Raw genomic sequence first — 17,091 nt, 5'->3', positions numbered from 1 at the left:
AAATCAAAGTTGGCATATTTATGACATTTTGGCCTTACCCAGGCCTCTAAGACTCCATAGTGTTTCATCATTAGATGCTACAAAGCCAACATTGGTGTCATATAAAGCTCTACCGCTTGCTCTGTAATATGAGTAGTATTTTGATTTCAATAACATTTTATTTACATTAATTTATAATATAAATGTTTCTATATATTGTTGAACATACACTGAACAAAAATATAAACGCAACACGTGAATAGTGAACTACTTTTGACCAAAGCCCAAGCAGGACTGGTATAATTACCGTGTAACTGAAGGTTACGGATGAAGACTGTCATGGGAAGAAAAAAAATGTCATAGCTGGAGAAAAAAAATCTATATACATTATATATATATATATAATTATTATTATTTGATTTTTTTGTGGAACGAACAGCTGACTGAAGACCGGACGGCCGGGCATTGGTGTGGTTGAGTCCGACTCTGAACAACGTGATGAAATTTGGTCGCTGAAAAAAGCAAAGGAGTCTTTGGTTCCCTAGGACCTAGGCAACACCACCCACAATGCAGCAGCAGCACACATAGAAATACCATGAATAGAACAGGCTTGGAACCTCTAACCCTGGTAATATGACTGGTAAATAGAATGAATAGAACAGGGACTGGAACCTCTAACCCTGGTAATATGACTGGTAAATAGAATGAATAGAACTATAGAATACCTATCTTCAAAGTAATGACTCGGGACGTCGGGTTTGATATGAAAGCTTCTTTTAGTAATAATTCTTGATCACGTTACATTTAACAACTTTAGATTCTACAGAGCAATGCCAGTAAGATGCTAGCGCAAAGGAGCCAAAATAATCACCTGTTAATTGCACTTAACTAGCGCGTTCACTCTCTACTTCCTGTCGCAAGGGATTCTGGAACTTGCAGTCAAAAGCGTAATTCAATACTAACCAATACAATTACATATGTAAATAACTGTAAAGAAATATCTTTAGATACAGCTCAATGAATTAACTTAAACATTAACTCTGTAACACATCAAAGTTACAACAAGAACAGGCTTGGAACCTGTAACCCTGGTAATATGACTGGTAAATAGAACAGGCTTAGAACCTCTAACCCTGGTAATAAGACTGGTAAAAATAATGAATAGAACAGGCTTGGAACCTCTAACCCTGGTAATAAGACTGGTAAATAGAATGAATAGAACAGGCTTGGAACCTCTAACCCTGGTAATATGACTGGTAAATAGAATGAATAGAACAGGCTTGGAACCTCTAACCCTGGTAAATAGAATGAATAGAACAGGTTTGGAACCTGAACCCTGGTAATATGACTGGTAAATAGAATGAATAGAACAGGCTTGGAACCTCTAACCCTGGTAATATGACTGGTAAATAGAATGAATAGAACAGGCTTGGAACCTCTAACCCTGGTAATATGACTGGTAAATAGAATGAATAGAACAGGCTTGGAACCTGTAACCCTGGTAATATGACTGGTAAATAGAACAGGCTTAGAACCTCAACCCTGGTAATATGACTGGTAAATAGAATGAATAGAACAGGCTTGGAACCTGTAACCTGGTAATATGACTGGTAAATAGAATGAATAGAACAGGCTTGGAACCTGTAACCCTGGTAATATGACTGGTAAATAGAATGAATAGAACAGGCTTGGAACCTCTAACCCTGGTAATATGACTGGTAAATAGAATGAATAGAACAGGCTTGGAACCTGTAACCCTGGTAATAAGACTGGTAAATAGAATGAATAGAACAGGCTTGGAACCTCTAACCCTGGTAATAGACTGGTAAATAGAATGAATAGAACAGGCTTGGAACCTCTAACCCTGGTTATATGACTGGTAAATAGAATGAATAGAAACAGGCTTGGAACCTCTAACCCTGGTAATATGACTGGTAAATAGAATGAATAGAACAGGCTTGGAACCTGTAACCCTGGTAATAAGACTGGTAAATAGAATGAATAGAACAGGCTTGGAACCTCTAACCCTGGTAATATGACTGGTAAATAGAATGAATAGAACAGGCTTGGAACCTGTAACCCTGGTAATATGACTGGTAAATAGAATGAATAGAACAGGCTTGGAACCTCTAACCCTGGTAATAAGACTGGTAAACTCATGGTTACACTTGCAATGGCTTCCTGGTATTGTGATGCATTAATTTCCATGGTAAAGTAGAATGTTCATTAAAATTATGTTAACTGATGTGGCTCATGCAATGGGATGTATTTTTATAATGTCACTTGTGTTGAATCAACAAACCACAGGTCATATTTTACCAGATAATAGTGTACTTCCTGCTTTGCTCCTATTGGTACACTTGCAAAGGCCACCAGGCCACCCATTATGCCATCATTGACTTGAATGGGGACCCCTTTTTATTCATTATATTTCAATTCCAGCACATACAGTCAGGAGCAGAGGAGAAAATGTGTGTCTGAACACACACACACACACACACACACACACACACACACACACACACACACACACACACAACACAACACACACACACACACACACACAACACAACACACACACACACACACACACACACACACACACACAACACACACACTATATATATAGGGAATGGGGAGCCATTGTGTACGTAGATGAGTCATTCTCACTCATGTCTCAGGGTTAAGTACTCTCTGTGTTAGAACTTCTACAGTAACTACTGCACTAGGGTCAGAACTTCTACAGTAACTACTGCACTAGGGTCAGAACTTCTACAGTAACTACTGCACTAGGGTTAGAACTTCTACAGTAACTACTGCACTAGGGTCAGAACTTCTACAGTAACTACTGCACTAGGGTCAGAACTTCTACAGTAACTACTGCACTAGGGTTAGAACTTCTACAGTAACTACTACACTAGGGTTAGAACTTCTACAGTAACTACTGCACTAGGGTTAGAACTTCTACAGTAACTACTACACTAGGGTTAGAACTTCTACAGTAACTACTGCACTAGGGTCAGAACTTCTACAGTAACTACTGCACTAGGGTTAGAAACTTCTACAGTAACTACTGCACTAGGGTAGAACTTCTACAGGAACACTGCCTAGGGTAGAATCTACAGTAACTACTGCACTGGGTCAGAACTTCTACAGTAACTACTGCACTAGGGTTAGAACTTCTACAGTAACTACTGCACTAGGGTCAGAACTTCTACAGTAACTACTGCACTAGGTTACAGACGGTCATCTAAAAAGAATGCTGGGGATGTGGGGAACATTCAAAGTAATCCATCTCTTTTGATATAGAACCATAGATGGTAGACTATAAAACAGTTCTTTGCTCATCTGTACTGCTATTTGTATTGTAGTCACTCTAAGTCTAACGTAGGCAGAGTATTTCTCCCAGCTCAGAGAGAGAGAGTGACATTTAGGTAGGTCCCTCTCTGTTTCGTTCCATTTGCTTCTGTTTAAGAAACATTTTGCAACTGATTCTACGGAATGGATACACCCCTGAACTCCCTCCTAGCAGTGACTGACCATTTCCACAAGCCGAGGCCAGCTGTCCTGACGGGAGGCTGGGGGCGGAAGTGCCTAGGCTGTGTGTATGAGGGAGGGAGGCTAACAGAAAGAGAGAGAGAGGGAGGTTAACAGAGAGAGAGAGAGAGGGAGGTTAACAGAGAGAGAGAGAGAGAGAGAGAGGTACTGACTAACATGTTCAATCTAAAGTGGAGTCCCAAGTCAGGCCATGAGGCGGAGACTATGAGGGTCAAATGAGAAGATAAATAAAGCAACACTGTACTCTCTGGACAAAAACGGATTTATCCATGACTATTGTCTTACTGAAACATAGACCTGGGGTCAATAAGAGTTATTGATGGATTGAATAAACACCATTAGAATGTGATATATTGATTGGTCACTTTAAGTATCCTGTACTGTATTTTTTTTAAATCATGAAGAAATTGCTGAGATTATGAATGGGTCTAGAGACCTTCAACAGATCTTGAACTATTCTTCTATAATTGTCTTGGACCAACCATATGGATTTGTGGTGACTAATAATGTTTAAGAAAATTGTTGTTGATTTTGACGAACCGAATATTGTCTGTGAGCTTATTATTTTTCCGTCAATAGTACAGAGTAAGCTAAATTGTTTACGTGTGTCAACAAGTCATACAATAATTCCTATTAATAATCATCAACCCGACCTCTTACCTCATATCTAAAGACAATGTATAGCCTATCATAATTGTATTATTCTGACGAAGTTGTAGCATAAACAAGCAAGACAATCGAACATAAAGCGGTTCAATGCGACGCATCATAAATGGTCTGACACAAGTAGCCGAACACTTTACCATCACAGGGGGAATCCGGGCTCATCTCTATCAAAGTTGCGTCTCCAATCTTTCCCGTTAGTCGACTCATGTCACTCATCTTGCCGAGCCCGTGCGGGTCGCCCGTCGGCCCGGTAAAAACAAGGAGGGTGGAGCGGGTACAAGGGCACTCTGTTCGTCTCAGCCCACGCCCTTGGCTACGGACTCACTTTAAGAGGGAAATGTACCGCTTCCTTCGCACGAGGAATATTGAAACTGTGCTCAAGATACATCACCAAGCCCACAACGTCCACTGAGAAACAACTCGTCATTAAAGGGGAGGGGTTTGAATCCAAAAATCTGTCGGCGAACTGCTGCTACAGCGGATGGTTACAGTTGATGATAATATGATATTATTAGGTCTACTATATAGAATAATCGCAATTGTCATTTTTTAAAGTGGCAAAACAGTACATTTATATGACAGCATTTGCGATTTAATCTGCTTTAATCTACATTTGCTAAAAACCTGTATGCTACCCAGCCAGCATAGATGTTATCTGCATATGAGAGTTGTATTTACTTATTATATTATATATTATAATTGGCATTTACTTATTATATTATATTCTAGGCTATTCTATTCTAATGCACTGTATTCTGCTATAGGCTACTAAGGGAGGTGTCATATGGCTGCGTTTACACAGGCAGCCCAATTCTGATCTTTTGCCAATTATCTGCATATCTGATATTTATCTGATATTTCCCCTAATGAGTAAACAGCATAAAACCACTTGGAATCTGATCTTTTGCCAATTATCTGCATATCTGATATTTATCTGATATTTCCCCTAATGAGTAAACAGCATAAAACCACTTGGAATCTGATCTTTTGATTTAAACCAACCTCAATATGTGGATCCGAATCGTGATACCAACCCCATTCGCCATATCTGACCCCTTGTCTGGAACCTCAGATCAGATTTTTGTTGCACATGACCTGGCGTTACCGTGACAACCACCGCACAATTTTAAATGAGCAGTAACTACATTCCCGTCCACAGTTTTTAATGTGACTTAAGTCATATTGTATTATTTTTTTTTTAAACATTATACCGACAGCTGTGATGGAAATAGGGTTTTCGGTATTTTTTTTTATAAATGTCGACAGATAATTTGTTTGTTCGACATGATGGGATTTTTTTTTGTGTCTGTAAAATTAATTATGCGAGAAACGGTGGTGGAAGCGCCTTTATGCGCAAATATTGAAATTATAACCATCATATCGAAGTAAACTTGGAATCACACGATGACATGATGTGTGGTCCTCCCACCTTGACTTGGGAAACAATGCAGCGTATTATAGGCTACAGATACAATATGATAAACTTCACAGGGTGGTGAAAGAGCACGGTGGTGATCTTGATGCTCCTGTCCAATAAATATCGAGGGTCTTATTCTGGTGACATGATGATCGATGTTTGACTGCCCCTTTTGACAAATTAAAAATATTCTCACTCTTATCCATAATAATGTCATCATGTAGACTAGCCTACACACACTGTATCTGGTAGCTGTTGGCTTGAAAGAACGTGTCCAGACCAGAGGAGGCACATTTGCTATTCAACGCGCCATGTTTTTTGTGACAGAACTATCGCTAGAGTTGAAAATGCGATGGAAACACATTGACCTTTAGATTTTTATTCGGTACATGTAACAGTGTAGCTTTCGTCCGTCCCCTCGCCCCGACCTGGGCTCGAACCAGGGACCCTCTGCACACAGACAACAGTCACCCACGAAGCATCGTTACCCATCGCTCCACAAAAGCCACGGCCCTTTGCAGAGCAAGGGAAACAACTGCTTCAAGGTCCTCAGAGCGAGTGACATCACCGATTGAAACGCTATTAGCGCGCACCACCGCTAACTAGCTAGCCATTTCACATCGGTACATAGTGGTTCTGTCCTCAATAGAGAGTGGTTCTGTCCTCAATAGAGAGTGGTTCGTCCTCTATAGAGAGTGGTTCTGTCCTCAATAGAGAGTGGTTCTGTCCTCTATAGAGAGTGGTTCTGTCCTCTATGAGAGTGGTTCTGTCCTCTATAGAGAGTGGTAGTGTCCTCTATAGAGAGTGGTTCTGTCCTGTATAGAGAGTGGTTCTGTCCTCTATAGAGAGTGGTTCTGTCCTCTATAGAGAGTGGTTCTGTCCTCTATAGAGAGTGGTTCTGTCCCAATAGAGAGTGGTTCTGTCCTCTATAGAGAGTGGTTCTGTCCTCAATAAAGAATATCTGTCTCTATAGAGAGTGGTTCTGTCCTCTATAGAGAGTGGTTCTGTCCTCTATAGAGAGTGGTTCTGTCCTCAATAGAGAGTGGTTCTGTCCTCTATAGAGAGTGGTTCTGTCCTCAATAGAGAGTGGTTCTGTCCTCTATAGAGAGTGGTTCTGTCCTCTATAGAGAGTGGTTCCTGTCCTCTATAGAGAGTGGTTCTGTCCTCATAGAGAGTGGTTCGTCCTCTATAGAGAGTGGTTCTGTCCTCTATAGAGAGTGGTTCTGTCCTCAATAAGAATGGTTCTGTTCCCTCTATGAAGGTGGTTCTGTCCTCTATAGAGAGTGGTTCTGTCCTCTATAGAAGTGGTTCGTCCTCTATAGAGAGTGGTTCTGTCCTCATAGAGAGTGGTTCTGTCCTCTATAGAGAGTGGTTCTGTCCTCTATAAGAGTGGTTCTGTCCTCTATAGAGAGTGGTTCTGTCCTCAATAAGAATATTTCTGTCCTCTATAGAGAGTGGTTCTGTCCTCTATAGAGAGTGGTTCTGTCCTCTATAGAGAGTGGTTTCTGTCCTCTATAGAGAGTGGGTTCTGTCCTCTATAGAGAGTGTTCTGTCCTCTATAGAGAGTGGTTCTGTCCTCTATAGAAGAGTGGTTCTGTCCTCTTATGAGAGTGGTTTCTGTCCTCAATAAAGATATGTTCTGTCCTCTATAGAGAGTGGTCTGTCCTCTATAGAGAGTGGTTCTGTCCTCTATAGAGAGTGGTTCTGTCCTCTATAGAGAGTGGTTCTGTCCTCTATAGAGAGTGGTTCTGTCCTCTATAGAGTAGGTTCTGTCCTCTATAGGTGGTTCTGTCCTCTATAGAGAGTGGTTCTGTCCTCAATAGAGAGTGGTTCTGTCCTCTATAGAGAGTGGTTCTGTCCTCTATAGAGAGTGGTTCTGTCCTCAATAGAGAGTGGTTCTGTCCTCTATAGAGAGTGGTTCTGTCCTCTATAGAGAGTGGTTCTGTCCTCTATAGAGAGTGGTTCTGTCCTCAATAGAGAGTGGTTCTGTCCTCTATAGAGAGTGGTTCTGTCCTCTATAGAGAGTGGTTCTGTCCTCTATAGAGAGTGGTTCTGTCCTCTATAGAGAGTGGTTCTGTCCTCAATAAAGAATATTTCTGTCCTCTATAGAGAGTGGTTCTGTCCTCTATAGAGAGTGGTTCTGTCCTCTATAGAGAGTGGTTCTGTCCTCAATAGAGAGTGGTTCTGTCCTCTATAGAGAGTGGTTCTGTCCTCATATAGAGAGTGGTTCTGTCCTCTATAGAGAGTGGTTCTGTCCTCTGTCCTCTATAGAGAGTGGTTCTGTCCTCTATAGAGAGTGGTTCTGTCCTCAATAAAGAATATTTCTGTCCTCTATAGAGAGTGGTTCTGTCCTCTATAGAGAGTGGTTCTGTCCTCTATAGAGAGTGGTTCTGTCCTCAATAGAGAGTGGTTCTGTCCTCTATAGAGAGTGTTTCTGTCCTCTATAGAGAGTGGTTCTGTCCTCTATAGAGAGTGGTTCTGTCCTCTATAGAGAGTGGTTCTGTCCTCAATAAAGAATATTTCTGTCCTCTATAGAGAGTGGTTCTGTCCTCTATAGAGAGTGGTTCTGTCCTCTATAGAGCGTGGTTCTGTCCTCTATAGAGAGTGGTTCTGTCCTCAGTAAAGAATATTTCTGTCCTCTATAGAGAGTGGTTCTGTCCTCTATAGAGAGTGGTTCTGTCCTCTATAGAGAGTGGTTCTGTCCTCAATAAAGAATATTTCTGTCCTCTATAGAGAGTGGTTCTGTCCTCTATAGAGAGTGGTTCTGTCCTCTATAGAGAGTGGTTCTGTCCTCAATAGAGAGTGGTTCTGTCCTCTATAGAGAGTGGTTCTGTCCTCAATAGAGAGTGGTTCTGTCCTCTATAGAGAGTGGTTCTGTCCTCTATAGAGAGTGGTTCTGTCCTCTATAGAGTGGTTCTGTCCTCTATAGAGAGTGGTTCTGTCCTCTATAGAGAGTGGTTCTGTCCTCTATAGAGAGTGGTTCTGTCCTCAATAGAGAGTGGTTCTGTCCTCAATAGAGAGTGGTTCTGTCCTCTATAGAGAGTGGTTCTGTCCTCAATAGAGAGTGGTTCTGTCCTCTATAGAGAGTGGTTCTGTCCTCTATAGAGAGTGGTTCTGTCCTCAATAAAGAATATTTCTGTCCTCTATAGAGAGTGGTTCTGTCCTCTATAGAGAGTGGTTCTGTCCTCTATAGAGAGTGGTTCTGTCCTCAATAGAGAGTGGTTCTGTCCTCTATAGAGAGTGGTTCTGTCCTCAATAGAGAGTGGTTCTGTCCTCTATAGAGAGTGGTTCTGTCCTCTATAGAGAGTGGTTCTGTCCTCTATAGAGAGTGGTTCTGTCCTCTATAGAGAGTGGTTCTGTCCTCTATAGAGAGTGGTTCTGTCCTCTATAGAGAGTGGTTCTGTCCTCAATAGAGAGTGGTTCTGTCCTCTATAGAGAGTGGTAGTGTCCTCTATAGAGAGTGGTTCTGTCCTGTATAGAGAGTGGTTCTGTCCTCTATAGAGAGTGGTTCTGTCCTCTATAGAGAGTGGTTCTGTCCTCTATAGAGAGTGGTTCTGTCCTCTTTAGAGAGTAGTTCTGTCCTCTATAGAGAGTGGTTCTGTCCTCTATAGAGAGTGGTTCTGTCCTCTATAGAGAGTGGTTCTGTCCTCTTTAGAGAGTAGTTCTGTCCTCTATAGAGAGTAGTTCTGTCCTCTATAGAGAGTGGTTCTGTCCTCTATAGAGAGTGGTTCTGTCCTCTATAAAGAGTGGTTCTGTCCTCTATAGAGAGTGGTTCTGTCCTCTATAGAGAGTGGTTCTGTCCTCTATAGAGAGTGGTTCTGTCCTGTATAGAGAGTGGTTCTGTCCTCTATAGAGAGTGGTTCTGTCCTCTATAGAGAGTGGTTCTGTCCTCTATAGAGAGTGGTTCTGTCCTCTATAGAGAGTGGTTCTGTCCTCAATAGAGAGTGGTTCTGTCCTCTATAGAGAGTGGTTCTGTCCTCTATAGAGAGTGGTTCTGTCCTCTATAGAGAGTGGTTCTGTCCTCAATAGAGAGTGGTTCTGTCCTCTATAGAGAGTGGTTCTGTCCTCTATAGAGAGTGGTTCTGTCCTCTATAGAGAGTGGTTCTGTCCTCTATAGAGAGTGGTTCTGTCCTCTATAGAGAGTGGTTCTGTCCTCTATAGAGAGTGGTTCTGTCCTCAATAGAGAGTGGTTCTGTCCTCAATAGAGAGTGGTTCTGTCCTCTATAGAGAGTGGTTATGTCCTCTATAGAGAGTGGTTCTGTCCTCAATAAAGAATATTTCTGTCCTCTATAGAGAGTGGTTCTGTCCTCTATAGAGAGTGGTTCTGTCCTCAATAAAGAATATTTCTGTCCTCTATAGAGAGTGGTTCTGTCCTCTATAGAGAGTGGTTCTGTCCTCTATAGAGCGTGGTTCTGTCCTCTATAGAGAGTGGTTCTGTCCTCAGTAAAGAATATTTCTGTCCTCTATAGAGAGTGGTTCTGTCCTCTATAGAGAGTGGTTCTGTCCTCTATAGAGAGTGGTTCTGTCCTCTATAGAGAGTGGTTCTGTCCTCAATAAAGAATATTTCTGTCCTCTATAGAGAGTGGTTCTGTCCTCTATAGAGAGTGGTTCTGTCCTCTATAGAGAGTGGTTCTGTCCTCAATAGAGAGTGGTTCTGTCCTCTATAGAGAGTGGTTCTGTCCTCAATAGAGAGTGGTTCTGTCCTCTATAGAGAGTGGTTCTGTCCTCTATAGAGAGTGGTTCTGTCCTCTATAGAGTGGTTCTGTCCTCTATAGAGAGTGGTTCTGTCCTCTATAGAGAGTGGTTCTGTCCTCTATAGAGAGTGGTTCTGTCCTCAATAGAGAGTGGTTCTGTCCTCAATAGAGAGTGGTTCTGTCCTCTATAGAGAGTGGTTCTGTCCTCAATAGAGAGTGGTTCTGTCCTCTATAGAGAGTGGTTCTGTCCTCTATAGAGAGTGGTTCTGTCCTCTATAGAGAGTGGTTCTGTCCTCTATAGAGAGTGGTTCTGTCCTCAATAAAGAATATTTCTGTCCTCTATAGAGAGTGGTTCTGTCCTCTATAGAGAGTGGTTCTGTCCTCTATAGAGAGTGGTTCTGTCCTCTATAGAGAGTGGTTCTGTCCTCAATAGAGAGTGGTTCTGTCCTCTATAGAGAGTGGTTCTGTCCTCTATAGAGAGTGGTTCTGTCCTCAATAGAGAGTGGTTCTGTCCTCTATAGAGAGTGGTTCTGTCCTCTATAGAGAGTGGTTCTGTCCTCTATAGAGAGTGGTTCTGTCCTCTATAGAGAGTGGTTCTGTCCTCTATAGAGAGTGGTTCTGTCCTCTATAGAGAGTGGTTCTGTCCTCAATAGAGAGTGGTTCTGTCCTCTATAGAGAGTGGTAGTGTCCTCTATAGAGAGTGGTTCTGTCCTGTATAGAGAGTGGTTCTGTCCTCTATAGAGAGTGGTTCTGTCCTCTATAGAGAGTGGTTCTGTCCTCTTTAGAGAGTAGTTCTGTCCTCTATAGAGAGTGGTTCTGTCCTCTATAGAGAGTGGTTCTGTCCTCTATAGAGAGTGGTTCTGTCCTTTTTAGAGAGTAGTTCTGTCCTCTATAGAGAGTAGTTCTGTCCTCTATAGAGAGTGGTTCTGTCCTCTATAGAGAGTGGTTCTGTCCTCTATAGAGAGTGGTTCTGTCCTCTATAAAGAGTGGTTCTGTCCTCTATAGAGAGTGGTTCTGTCCTCTATAGAGAGTGGTTCTGTCCTGTATAGAGAGTGGTTCTGTCCTCTATAGAGAGTGGTTCTGTCCTCTATAGAGAGTGGTTCTGTCCTCTATAGAGAGTGGTTCTGTCCTCTATAGAGAGTGGTTCTGTCCTCTATAGAGAGTGGTTCTGTCCTCTATAGAGAGTGGTTCTGTCCTCAATAGAGAGTGGTTCTGTCCTCTATAGAGAGTGGTAGTGTCCTCTATAGAGAGTGGTTCTGTCCTGTATAGAGAGTGGTTCTGTCCTCTATAGAGAGTGGTTCTGTCCTCTATAGAGAGTGGTTCTGTCCTCTATAGAGAGTGGTTCTGTCCTCAATAGAGAGTGGTTCTGTCCTCTATAGAGAGTGGTTCTGTCCTCAATAAAGAATATTTCTGTCCTCTATAGAGAGTGGTTCTGTCCTCTATAGAGAGTGGTTCTGTCCTCTATAGAGAGTGGTTCTGTCCTCAATAGAGAGTGGTTCTGTCCTCTATAGAGAGTGGTTCTGTCCTCAATAGAGAGTGGTTCTGTCCTCTATAGAGAGTGGTTCTGTCCTCTATAGAGAGTGGTTCTGTCCTCTATAGAGAGTGGTTCTGTCCTCTATAGAGAGTGGTTCTGTCCTCAATAGAGAGTGGTTCTGTCCTCAATAGAGAGTGGTTCTGTCCTCAATAGAGAGTGGTTCTGTCCTCTATAGAGAGTGGTTCTGTCCTCTATAGAGAGTGGTTCTGTCCTCTATAGAGAGTGGTTCTGTCCTCAATAAAGAATATTTCTGTCCTCTATAGAGAGTGGTTCTGTCCTCTATAGAGCGTGGTTCTGTCCTCTATAGAGAGTGGTTCTGTCCTCTATAGAGAGTGGTTCTGTCCTCAGTAAAGAATATTTCTGTCCTCTATAGAGAGTGGTTCTGTCCTCTATAGAGAGTGGTTCTGTCCTCTATAGAGAGTGGTTCTGTCCTCAATAAAGAATATTTCTGTCCTCTATAGAGAGTGGTTCTGTCCTCTATAGAGAGTGGTTCTGTCCTCTATAGAGAGTGGTTCTGTCCTCTATAGAGAGTGGTTCTGTCCTCTATAGAGAGTGGTTCTGTCCTCAATAAAGAATATTTCTGTCCTCTATAGAGAGTGGTTCTGTCCTCTATAGAGAGTGGTTCTGTCCTCAATAGAGAGTGGTTCTGTCCTCTATAGAGAGTGGTTCTGTCCTCTATAGAGAGTGGTTCTGTTCTCTATAGAGAGTGGTTCTGTCCTCAATAGAGAGTGGTTCTGTCCTCTATAGAGAGTGGTTCTGTCCTCTATAGAGAGTGGTTCTGTCCTCAATAGAGAGTGGTTCTGTCCTCTATAGAGAGTGGTTCTGTCCTCTATAGAGAGTGGTTCTGTCCTCTATAGAGAGTGGTTCTGTCCTCTATAGAGAGTGGTTCTGTCCTCAATAAAGAATATTTCTGTCCTCTATAAAGAATATTTCTGTCCTCTATAGAGAGTGGTTCTGTCCTCTATAGAGAGTGGTTCTGTCCTCTATAGAGAGTGGTTCTGTCCTCAATAGAGAGTGGTTCTGTCCTCTATAGAGAGTGGTTCTGTCCTCAATAGAGAGTGGTTCTGTCCTCTATAGAGAGTGGTTCTGTCCTCTATAGAGAGTGGTTCTGTCCTCTATAGAGTGGTTCTGTCCTCTATAGAGAGTGGTTCTGTCCTCTATAGAGAGTGGTTCTGTCCTCAATAGAGAGTGGTTCTGTCCTCAATAGAGAGTGGTTCTGTCCTCTATAGAGAGTGGTTCTGTCCTCTATAGAGAGTGGTTCTGTCCTCTATAGAGAGTGGTTCTGTCCTCTATAGAGAGTGGTTCTGTCCTCTATTTAGAGTGGTTCTGTCCTCAATAGAGAGTGGTTCTGTCCTCTATAGAGAGTGGTTCTGTCCTCTATAGAGAGTGGTTCTGTCCTGTATAGAGAGTGGTTCTGTCCTCTATAGAGAGTGGTTCTGTCCTCTATAGAGAGTGGTTCTGTCCTCTATAGAGAGTGGTTCTGTCCTCTTTAGAGAGTAGTTCTGTCCTCTATAGAGAGTGGTTCTGTCCTCTATAGAGAGTGGTTCTGTCCTCTATAGAGAGTGGTTCTGTCCTCTTTAGAGAGTAGTTCTGTCCTCTATAGAGAGTAGTTCTGTCCTCTATAGAGAGTGGTTCTGTCCTCTATAGAGAGTGGTTCTGTCCTCTATAGAGAGTGGTTCTGTCCTCTATAAAGAGTGGTTCTGTCCTCTATAGAGAGTGGTTCTGTCCTCTATAGAGAGTGGTTCTGTCCTGTATAGAGAGTGGTTCTGTCCTCTATAGAGAGTGGTTCTGTCCTCTATAGAGAGTGGTTCTGTCCTCTATAGAGAGTGGTTCTGTCCTCTATAGAGAGTAGTTCTGTCCTCTATAGAGAGTGGTTCTGTCCTCTATAGAGAGTGGTTCTGTCCTCTATAGAGAGTGGTTCTGTCTTCTATAGAGAGTGGTTCTGTCCTCTATAGAGAGTGGTTCTGTCCTCTATAGAGAGTGGTTCTGTCCTCTATAGAGAGTGGTTCTGTCCTCTATAGAGAGTGGTTGTCTCTATAATCCACAGGGCTTCATAGTGCAGATGTATTGTACAGAATGAATCACGGTAACGTACATGTCTTCCTGGAAGGTTAGAGAGGAAAGTGGTTTGTGCTCAAACCACCGGAGGAGAAGAGGTGCTGCCTTAAACAAGAGGGGTACTGAGCGTTCTTCTCAACACATTTCATATCTCGTGGAATCTACATTACACAATGTATTTAATACAAGGATTCACTTTTCAATTCTGTACATTACACCATCTCTTTCACAATGCACTCTATACAAGACTATGTCGAATTTGACGAGGGTTGCCAGGTTGGAGAAAAAATACAGTTCTTTGAGGTTTTGTTTTTGTTGTGGTATCGATGAAGGTATTTGTTTGGGCACTGGGGATACATTTATATGTTGGGAAAATATAATACACACTATAATACACACACACACACACACACACACACACACACACACACACACACACACACACACACACACACACACACACACACACACACACACACACACACACACACACACACACACACACACACACACACACACACACTCACTTTGTTATAGCCAACTCTTGACTTTTGGATGAATAATCTTTTTAATAAAATATTTGTATCTAGTTGTCATGTATTCATTATGTTTAACTGGTTAAATGTTTGTCGTTTGTGTGTTTCAGTAATGATTAACGTGGTTAAATAGTCGTAAATCTCTGCTTCATTTAGCTTTTTGGTATATTTGGCATTTTTATACATATTCTGTATTTCCACTGAAGAAAGCAATAATTAATCAACACACTACTGTAAATAAATGGACACTAGCTGTTATAAAACGGAAATTGCTCTCCGTAAATAAAAGGTGAGAAATGCTCAGTCTGAAGCCATTGGGCGATGGGTTTCACAGCCCTACAATAATGATGCAAAGTTACGTCACCTTAAAAAGGGTTTATTTATAACAAGTTGGGCAAAGTGGTATAGGAGAGTCTGATATATAACCCCTAACTTGAGTTCAGTCTTCGCCCATGAGAACCAAGAGGGGCCAAGCTTCGTCCTTCATGCCTGGGGGAAAGGCCTCGATTCCAGGGCCGTAGCAAATCCTCCATTCCATCTCATTAGATCAGAACGGGATAGAATCAAACAGTGATTCATATGAATGGTTTACATCCTTAAAATAAAAAAGGTTAGTTGTGTTTTTTTCTGCTTAACACACGTTATATGTCTACCCGTAGGATGTGGAGCATTGTCAGGATATAAACCGTTTCAGTAACAACAGAACGCCACTTTAAACAGGTTGTTTTGTAAATGTTTAGAATGTGTTTGTTTTGGATCCACACTGATAAGTTAACTGATGTAAATTAGACTACAGTCACGGAGGATTTCCTTCTGAATAACTGATCAGGGCATAACACTTTCCCATTCAGCTTCAGGTAACATTGATGTAAGGCTTGATCCCACCTGTAGTGACCACTTCTATCCGTCATACTCATTGTTGCTTATCCACTGTTCACTAGATATATCAATGTAACGACACCCAACACAGTGCTGAAAAACAGAATGCTTCCCACCACTAGATCACACGACTAGACGTGAGCTGGACGTGATCCCAACGCTGCCACCAGTGTAGCGGGAGACAGTGAAAGCTGCAACAGGGACTCTAACCAGGGGCTCATACGTGGTTCTAACCAGGGGCTCATACGTGGTTCTAACCAGGGGCTCATGCGTGGTTCTAACCAGGGCTCATACGTGGTTCTAAGCAGGGCTCATACGAGGTTCTAACCAGGGCTCATACGTGGTTCTAAGCAGGGCTCATACGAGGTTCTAAGCAGGGCTCATACGAGGTTCTAACCAGGGCTCATACGTGGTTCTAACCAGGGGCTCATACGTGGTTCTAACCAGGGGCTCATACGAGGTTCTAACCAGGGCTCATACGAGGTTCTAAGCAGGGCTCATACGTGGTTCTAACCAGGGGCTCATACGTGGTACTAACCAGGGGCTCATACGTGGTTCTAACCAGGGGCTCATACGTGGTTCTAACCAGGGGCTCATACGTGGTTCTAACCAGGGGCTCATACGTGGTTCTAACCAGGGGCTCATACGTGGTTCTAACCAGGGCTCATACGTGGTTCTAACCAGGGGCTCATACGTGGTTCTAACCAGGGCTCATACGTGGTTCTAACCAGGGCTCATACGTGGTTCTAACCAGGGGCTCATATGTGGTTCTAACCAGGGCTCATACGTGGTTCTAACCAGAGGCTCATACGAGGTTCTAAGCAGAGCTCATACGTGGTTCTAACCAGGGTTCGTACGTGGTTCTAACCAGGGGCTCATACGTGGTTCTAACCAGGGCTCATAAGTGGTTCTAACCAGGGGCTCATATGTGGTTCTAACCAGGGGCTCATATGTGGTTCTAACCAGGGCTCATATGTGGTTCTAACCAGGGCTCATACGTGGTTCTAACCAGGGCTCATACGTGGTTCTAACCAGGGGCTCATACGTGGTTCTAACCAGGGCTTATACGTGGTTCTAACCAGAGGCTCATACGAGGTTCTAAGCAGGGCTCGTACGTGGTTCTAACCAGGGGCTCATATGTGGTTCTAACCAGGGGCTCATACGTGGTTCTAACCAGGGCTCATACATGGTTCTAACCAGGGGCACATACGTGGTTCTAACCAGGGGCACATACGTGGTTCTAACCAGGGGCTCATATGTGGTTCTAACCAGGGCTCATACGTGGTTCTAACCAGGGGCTCATACGTGGTTCTAACAAGGGGCTCATACGTGGTTCTAACCAGGGCTCATACATGGTTCTAACCAGGGGCTCATACGTGGTTCTAACCAGGGCTTAGACATGGTTCTAACCAGGGCTAATACGTGGTTCTAACCAGGGGCACATACGTGGTTCTAACCAGGGCTCATACGTGGTTCTAACCAGGGCTCATACATGGTTCTAACCAGGGGCTCATACGTGGTTCTAACCAGGGCTTAGACATGGTTCTAACCAGGGGCTCATACGTGGTTCTAACCAGGGGCACATACGTGGTTCTAACCAGGGGCTCATATGTGGTTCTAACCAGGGCTCATACGTGGTTCTAACCAGGGGCTCATATGTGGTTCTAACAAGGGGCTCATACGTGGTTCTAACCAGGGGCTCATACGTGGTTCTAACCAGGGCTCATACATGGTTCTAACCAGGGGCTCATACGTGGTTCTAACCAGGGC

General features: G+C 42.9%; 1 pseudogene; it reads right to left on the bottom strand.

The window, feature by feature from the left end:
• Nucleotides 1-4,604, bottom strand: part of LOC120066514 — a 70,040-nt pseudogene extending 65,436 nt beyond the window's left edge.
• Between the last annotated feature and the right edge of the window lie 12,487 nt (nucleotides 4,605-17,091).

The sequence above is a fragment of the Salvelinus namaycush genome, chromosome 21 (genome assembly GCF_016432855.1).
Source record: "Salvelinus namaycush isolate Seneca chromosome 21, SaNama_1.0, whole genome shotgun sequence".
NCBI classification, from domain to species: Eukaryota; Metazoa; Chordata; class Actinopteri; order Salmoniformes; family Salmonidae; genus Salvelinus; species Salvelinus namaycush.
The sequence above is the reverse complement of the archived record's forward strand: the minus strand, read 5'-3'. Positions and strand labels throughout refer to the sequence as shown.